Here is an 8,690-nt window from a genome sequence, read left to right on the forward strand (position 1 = left end):
GACTGGGAAAGTATAACTCAGTGAAATCTAGGCTGCTCAACAATTATGATAAAAGGTACAAATATGTTTTTACATGAGGTAGAACAAATGAATGTCAACATTGCAAGGTATTAAAAACAGTGTGGGATCAGGAAAACACAATCAGTGCAAACTAGAGACTATAATTAACAGAAATTGTATTATGTTTCCTTTAATATAACAAAGACAATGTGCCAAAGCTAAATGCATATGGAGGGGGCATGGAGAAAGGTTATGGGACTCTTAGCATTGGTGATGTTGTCTGAATCTTTATGCTACTTTAATTTAATGCTATCTTTCCTTTTGGTGCTTTCTAGCTCTAATGCTTTTTTGTTTGTTTGTTTTTTCTCTTTTTTCTTTCTCTTTTCTCTCTCTAACTTCTTTGACTCTTCCTCTTTCTCTGTGGAAGAAATAGTGGTGATGGTGGTGAATACATAAATATGTAACTATACAGGGAACCATTGATTGTCTCCTTAGGATGCAATGTACAGTGTGTGAACAAAACCATCTTAAATAATGGGTTGATGAAGAAACACTGAGGACACTATACTGAGTAAGACAAGACACATAAGGACAAATATTGCAGGGTCTCACTGATCTGAACTAATTATAATATGTAAACACATAGACATGAAATATAAGTTACCAGGATAGAGAACAAGAGTAAAGAATGGGGGGGGGGTGGTTGCTTACTATGACCAGAATGTTCAGCTATGGTGAACTTAAACATTTGGAAATGGACAGAGGTGATGGCAGCACATTGTGAGAATAACTAACAGTGCTAAATGGTGTCTGAATGTGGTGGAAGGGGTAAGTTCAGAGTCATGTATGTCACCAGAAGGAACATTGGAGGTAAAAGATGGGAATCTATAAAACAGTGAATCTTGTGGTGGACAATATCCATGATTAACTGTACAAATATTAGAAGTCTCATGAACTAGAACAAATGTATGACACTATATCTAGAAGTTAATAATAGAGGGGCATATAGGGAAAAATGCCTATTGCAAACTATGGACTACAGTTAGTAGTATTTTAACCTTCTTTCATCAACAGTAACAAATGTACTATACCAATATGTTGAGTCAGTAATGGAAGGGGGTGGTTAGGGGTATGGGAGGATTTGAGTTTCCTTTTTAGGTCCTTATTTCTTTTCTGGAGTAATGAAAATGTTCTAAAAATTGAAAAAATTAATTGTGGTGATTGATGCACAGTTTTATGATGGTACTATGGGCAACTGATTGTACACATTGGATCTTTGGATAATTGTATGGTATTTGAACAATCTCAATGAAGAAACCTTAAAAGTGATATGCCAAAGGACACTGCAAAAAAGGAAAGAAATGTTTAATATTTAAGAAACATTACCAAAAGGTGGAAAAACTATCTCCCAGTTGGACAATGGATGCGTGGGACTCGTTTCATTGCTTTCAATGTTATTTTGAAAACGAATTTTAAGGGAGTATTGCACTAAAAGAATGTTTTTCCCCTTTGGATCCTGTCAACAAAATCCAACAACAAAATAAAGAACTGAGACTGATTATTTATTTAATTTATACAGAACACTATTATAAACCAGATGATTTACCAGAAACAATTCCTTACTTAAAACTTTTTACAGTTGGGCATAAGATGACTGTTGATGGCACTATTTTAAAATTCAAATGTGCTCTTAATTGGTTTTTGAGGGAAAATGAAGCTAATGACAAAATTATTGGGGTCCAGTGTACCCATGGTTTAAACAGGACTTGCTATCTCATTTGCAGATATTTGGTTGATGTAGAAGACATGAAGCCAGATGATGCAATTGAATTATTCATTAGGTGCTGGAAACACTGCTTAGAAAGACAAAACACACTGAAGACCTTCAGAATGGTACTGTCAGGGGGTATGGGATTTCTGATGTGCCCATTTCAAGTGGTTTTGAAGAATCAACACAAATCCTAGAACAAATCAATGAGTCTATTAAACAGGACCTTTGTATAATTTTATCAGACCCAGAATTACCAACAGCTTCCCAGCATTTCCAATCAAACATCCAGGATTTGCAATGGTCAGTCAGAAAATTTTCACAGAAGCAGAAAATTTACCAGAGAGGCCTTATCCCCTCTCCTGGTCCCCCTGGAGAGGATTAATGGCAGAGAAGTTATTCTTGGAATGTAAACCCAAGTGCCAGTCAGATAGCCCAGAATAAAATGTTACAGTACCCTTACAGTTACTGCAATAATTAGGGATGGACCTAGTGACACAATCCTATTCTAGGAATCTATCAGGGGACTGGAGCTAGACTAAAGACAGAAGGAATCTCTTTTAAGTGGATGAGGTCAAATGAGGTTTGTTATCTATTTTATTGCTCCCTTTTGCATTCAAGCTCAAGGGAACAATTATACAAATATTTACCACTTTGCTGATTAAATTTGCAGTAATTGCAACACCGAAGGAAAAATGTCATTCAAATCTTAATTTTTTTAAAGAAAGATATTTAAGAAATGCTCCAGCTTGCTAATGCTGCCCTTATGTAAAATACCAGAAATGGATTGGTTGATGTAGAATGGGTGGAACTGAGATACACCCCCTAAAATAAAAGCAATTGTGTGCTGCATATAATACCTTATTGAAAGTGGAGGGGCTGATACAAAGATTCCCAGCCTCCTTAAAAAATGGCCATCCCTATTCAGGGGTGGATTACTGACATAGCTTCTAAGCCACAGACTGGCAGTGCCCAGATAAGCACACTGGCTAGGTGGAGAGCTTTCTTGCTACAGTGCAGCATTTTCAATACTAGCCCTCTGAATGCAGAAATGTATGAGATTCTTGGACCAGGGCCCTATAAAGAGGATTCAGCAGCTAAGATTGCTACACCTGAGGTAGCTGTTGAAATAACAAGAATTGTGGGAAGACATCTGGGAATACTGCTAATGATGAGGGGTAGCTGTTGTCAGCAGCTAGTGGACATCACTAAAGAGTGCACTTTGTTCTCTCTGTGTCAACCATTAGGCTACCACACCAGACAGGACACATGGACTACATCAGTCCCTTTCTGTTCTCAAGGTATGATTTTACTGCTGTGGACAGGGCTACAGGACTTCTGTTAGCTTTCCCAGTGGGGAAGACAAACCAGCAAGTTGGAAAGAGCATGCTCTCTATATGGCATACCTACACAAATAGACAGTGATTGGGGGACACGTTTTACTGAACAAATGACCCAAGCAGGGGCTATGGACCATAAAATCTCAACAACAAAAAGGTGTTATCCAGGCCCTAACACTCCTGAACTCCACATCTAGAGCTGCAACCCCAGCTCCTATTGAAATATTATTCGTGGGACCAATGCAATCATTAAGAACCTAAGTTGAAAGGGAAAATAAGTGGGGAAATGGTAATAATTTATTGTTGCCTTTGCCTTAGACCTTACAAAATGGAGAAAACAAGGTCAATTTGTCTTGGTGCTGGCCTATGCAGCCATGATGGTTAGGAATCTCAAGTCCCTGGGAAATGGCAATTACCCAAAATATTGTAATAAGACCTAAATGCCTGTCCACCAATCCAGGGCCTCCTATTCCCATGGAAATCTTATGCAAAACTATGTGTAAATCAGGAGAAATTACTCCTTATTGTTCCACACAACCAACTTTCTTTTTGCTTAGCAAACACCTTCCTGCCTCAGCAGTAACTGATGCCCACAAATGAACTCAATGTTGGGTTTACACAGACTTGCCACTTTTAGGTGTTACTGACCTTTATTGGACTGTGACCACTTGAATTGGACAGCTTGGAATATCTTATTGGCCTGGCAGAATTCAGCAATTTTAATTCCCTTTCTTGGCCATGGAGGCATCTTTTTTTTTAAATTATCTCTGTAGGGGGGACATCTGGTGTTCTGTTGTCTGTGAATGCAATGTCTGTCCTATGGTAAATGTAGTCTGGTATGTGGGGTGGATTGTACGGACTCAGGGCCTAGGCCCCTTCCCTCCATAGTGATTTCACATAGTCACCTACTTGACCAGGACTTATGTTAAATGTCATCAGACCTCTCCAGGGGAGGAGAAATTGTATTGTTAACAAGGCATTGAAACTCCCCTCCCCTGATCACTGTTGATAACATATCTCCACACACTTGTGTCACAAGACCTTGCTAAAATTGTTCACACACCCTCCTTGTACTAACACCTATAAACCAACTCCTGACATCCCCTGCTTTTGCAGAGCACTAACTGCCATCTTTCCTGGAATGCTGCTGCTATGGATCCATAACTCCTATAAGTCTTATTAAAGTCATGTCTGACTCTGTGCCTGGCATGTTCTTGATCCTAGGGCTAAGGTGTGTTGTGACAATAGTTTAAAGTGATGGTTTTCTCCCCTGTGTCAGTTTCTCCTCTGGTAATTGTATCCACAAGCATAAAAACATATTTAACTTTCTATAATGAGTAGATCAATGCAAGAAATCCTTGCTCCCCTTTTAAAAACTTGGATGTGGAACCTGTCTGCATATTTCTTCATAGGACAAGGAAAGAAGATGATTAGATCACTGTCTTTCTTTAAGCTTCCTATTAAAAAAAAGAAAAAAGAGAGATCAAGGGCAGTGCTCTTTAAAAAACATGAAATTCAATATTTAAAACTGATAACAGCAGAAAATCTGTGATTGGAGGCAGCCCTGGGCCCTGGATCCCAAGCCTTCACCACAACCTGTATGTTGGGTGCTGTCTGGGTGCTGTCTGGAGAATGTTCTCTGATGCTCAGTGGATTCCCTCCCTGTGGCTATGACATCAGTTACCAAACTATGCATTCCTGTCACCATAACAACGGCAAATAAAATGAGTCACATCTTTACTCTTCATATTTTATCTGAAATCACCCTATCTTTGTCTAATATTAGAAGACTTAGTAAAGTTGGCAAAAATTCTCTAGACATCTTTTCATATATATGTATATATTCTGCTGTTCTGGTTCTACTTCAGGCACAGTATTTGTTTAGTTTCCTGAGATACCTCCACCCTAGTCCTAAATTGGGTGTTCTGAACTGTTTATATTGAAATAAGCATCTTTTTGTAAAAAATAGAAAGGCAGGTGACACACAACTCACAGGTGAATTTCTAATAAAACCATAGCTTTTACATCGGTGCTTTGATTTTAAAGATTCTCTTTTATACCCAATGTCTTTATTAACAATTCTCATGATTTGGGGGATAAAGGAATAGTTAATACAGAGAATGTTAAAAACTAGGGGAACAGATAAATTTGATTGTGTATCTTTCCAAGTTTTCACTTTCTTCTCATAGAATTTTAAAACTATACTCTAACATATATTTGAATTTTAATAGTGATCATGAATTATGTTTATTAAAACCCAGGGATATCAAACAAATTAGTTTAAAGTTATCTTTGCTATTTCTTGATATGTATTTGTGTTCCATTAATTTCTTTTGTTTAATCCATGTACACAATCACCTAGTCCCCACATTTCCCTTATAGGTAAAGTGGGTATCACAATAAATGACTGAGTCATTGAATGGAATCTCATGTAGGAGAATTGCACAGATGTTACAGTCTTAGAAAAAGGACTTCTTCCTTAAAGAAATTGTAGTATGGCCAAAGGAAAATGGAGAGAGAAGCCGAGAGCTATAGAAACTGTGGAAAATATAAATCTGAGAATGGGAAAATAAATAAGCCCACCACCCCAAGGAGTGTATTGGAATCTTTGGTTACTTAGAGAATGTAATTTAAAAGAGAACGTACTGAAAGAGTTGACTAAAGTTTCCAATTCATGGCTCAGATGGGCACAAATTAGGAATGTGTTGTGGGAAACCACAACAAATATGGGTATACATTTAAAAATAAAAATAGTTATTAAAATTATTTGATAATGAATTTTGGCAGTGGTCAATTCTCTTCTTGAAACTGCATTTCAGCAGGGTGGAATTGTGTTCAATACCAGCAACTATTATCACAAATGGAAGAAGATACAGCCAGAAAAGACCTTGGCACATCTCTGGTCACCCATACTGTGGAAAATATCTACATTTGCTTTTTTATGTTCTGGCACTTTTTCAACTAGGTGGGAAGGCTGAAGCACTGTGGCAAGCCCTGAGGGGATTTTTAAGTGCTATCTCAATCTTGATGTCATCAGAGTGACATCTTTCCTGGCACACTTGTTGCTCAACTTAACAGAAACATAGAAGAGTTTAAAGGAAAGCAATTTCCCTATGTTGTCATACATCATCTCAAAATAACTTTAAAAGCAATTGCTCATGGAGTAGCAAGGAAACAAGCACTGTCTCAGTTTCTATCACTATGAACTTACAATGGGTTCCTTCTTTCAAGGTTTCAGTGCATTTATTGTGGAAGTCCCTGACTGTGGTCTTCCACATGGGAAGTGGAAATCACCCTTAGTGTTGTTGCTGCACATCATCACAATTTGAATCATCTTAGCAAAATGTGTTTCATTCAACATTAGTCCAACCAATTGGAATAGCAGCCATGCTAGGATCCCCCAATTGGGAGGTGCACATCTTCTCATCCCTTAGCATCACAGCTGATGCTGTGGGGTGCATGGAGGGCAGGAGAACCCTGAAGAACAACCTATTTCATCAACCCCATATCCCATGCACACTATTTCCCATTATGAAAAGTTTATAATACTTAAAGAACAATGATGTTTTCTGAGCAGACACCCTGCATCCTCGTGGTATAATATAATTATCATTGAGAATCTGCAATCATCCCTGCTATGTAGCCTTGTGTCATGTGATGACAACAGGGATCAGATCTTTCTATCCCTGGTATGTTTCATCACTTCTCACTAAAGGTAAACACAGACAAACATCCCAAGTGACAAAGTAGGGCCTGAAACTCTAAAAATTTCCTCTATGATAATTGGGTATTATCATATGATAACTTCTGTTATTATTGGGTATTATCATATGATAACTTCTGAAGTTGAAGTGAATGATGCAAAAATGTCTCCAAAACTGGCTCTAGTGTGAGCAACTCAGAAAGTGATGGGCTCACTTCTTATCCACTATTCAGTGGCACCCTTAGTGCCTATATCCCTTTCACAGGCTTATGAGGAAATTAGTGTTACCTATAGCAAAGAGAAGAAATTGCCCAGATTATAGTTTTTATCATGTAGCGGATGAAGTCTGGGTGATAAACTGTGCCCTCCATTTAGAAAATTAAAATCAATTCTACATTAAAAATTCAAATTTTTCTCTTAGTCAATTAATTATTGAATACAAAACTAAGCAGCTCTTCTTTGGGAGAAAAATGAATCCAAGAGAAATACCCCAACAGCCAAATTCATATTGTGTATTGTAATATGACATTTTGCCTGCTCAGGTGGCTGAATTTCTCCATGGATCACCTTGAATTTTTAATGCTTTAGAGATGATGATAATGAGGATGATGATTATGATGATGATGATTAGCAAGTTTATTGAGATACGTTCACACACCATAAAACCCATGTAATTTATATAATAAATGGCTCACAGTATTATTGCATAGTTTGCATTCATTGCAAGAATTTCAGAATATTTTCATTATTCCCCAAAATTCCATAATGTTTTTTCCCCTTATGATTAAACCTTAGCATTGGTATGGTACATTTGTTACTGTTGATGATAGAATATTAAAATATTACTGTTTGCAATAGATTGCAATAGGTGCATTTTCCCTCATGTACCACTCTATTATTAACTTCCTTCAATAGTGATGTACATTTGTTTTAGTTCATGAAAGAATAATTTTTATATCTGTGCTATTAATCATGGTCATCATAACCATAGGTATCACTGTATTATACAGTACCATGTTTTCTCCTCTACTTTTCCTTCTAGTGACATACATGACTCTAAACTTCCCCTTTCAATGACAATCACACACATAATTCAGTGCTGTTAATTACTCTCACCATAATGGGCTACCATTACCTCTATCCACTTCCAAACATTTAAATCCAGCATAGTTAAAAATTTTGCCCACATTATGCATCTGCTTCCCATTCTATAGCCTCATTATATCTCCTGGTAAACTTTTTTCTGGATTTTAACTCTATGAGTTTACTTATTATAATTAGTTCATATTAGTGAGGTCATACAATATTCATCCTTTTTTATCTGACTTATTTCACTCACCTTAATGTAGTCAAGGTTTATCCATTTTGCATGCTTCAGGTCTGCATCCCTTCTAACAGCAGAAAAATATTAACACATTTTTATCCAGCCATCAGCTGATGGACACTTTGATTGCTTCTTTTTTATGGTAATTGTGAATAATTCCACTATGAACATCAGTTTGCAAATGTCTGTTCACATACCTGCTTTCAATTTTCTTACATTTTACATTCCCAACAATGAATAAGTGTTCCTATTTCTTCACATCTTCTCCAACACTTCCAGTTTCTATTTGTTTAATAGTGGCCATTCTGGTAGTTGTGATGTGATATCTCAATTTGGTTTTGATTTGCAATTTCCTAAAAGCTAGCGGTGTTGAGCACCCTTCTATAGACAGAATAGGTTCTCCATGTGTTTTAGAAAATTGTGTATTTCATTAAAGTTGTTGAGGATTGTTGGCATCCGGCTGTTTATAGTATCTTCTTATGATCATTTTTATTTCTATGGGTTTTGTGGTAATGACACACTCTCATTTCTGATTTTAATCATCTGCATCATTTT

The 8,690-nt window shown here is 37.0% G+C and overlaps 1 pseudogene; it reads left to right on the plus strand.

Moving 5' to 3' along the window:
- The first annotated feature begins 1,381 nt into the window (after positions 1–1,381).
- LOC119525774 lies at positions 1,382–2,249 on the plus strand (annotated as a pseudogene).
- Positions 2,250–8,690: the final 6,441 nt, after the last annotated feature.

The sequence above is a fragment of the Choloepus didactylus genome (genome assembly GCF_015220235.1).
Source record: "Choloepus didactylus isolate mChoDid1 chromosome 26 unlocalized genomic scaffold, mChoDid1.pri SUPER_26_unloc2, whole genome shotgun sequence".
In the NCBI taxonomy this organism is placed as follows: Eukaryota; Metazoa; Chordata; class Mammalia; order Pilosa; family Megalonychidae; genus Choloepus; species Choloepus didactylus.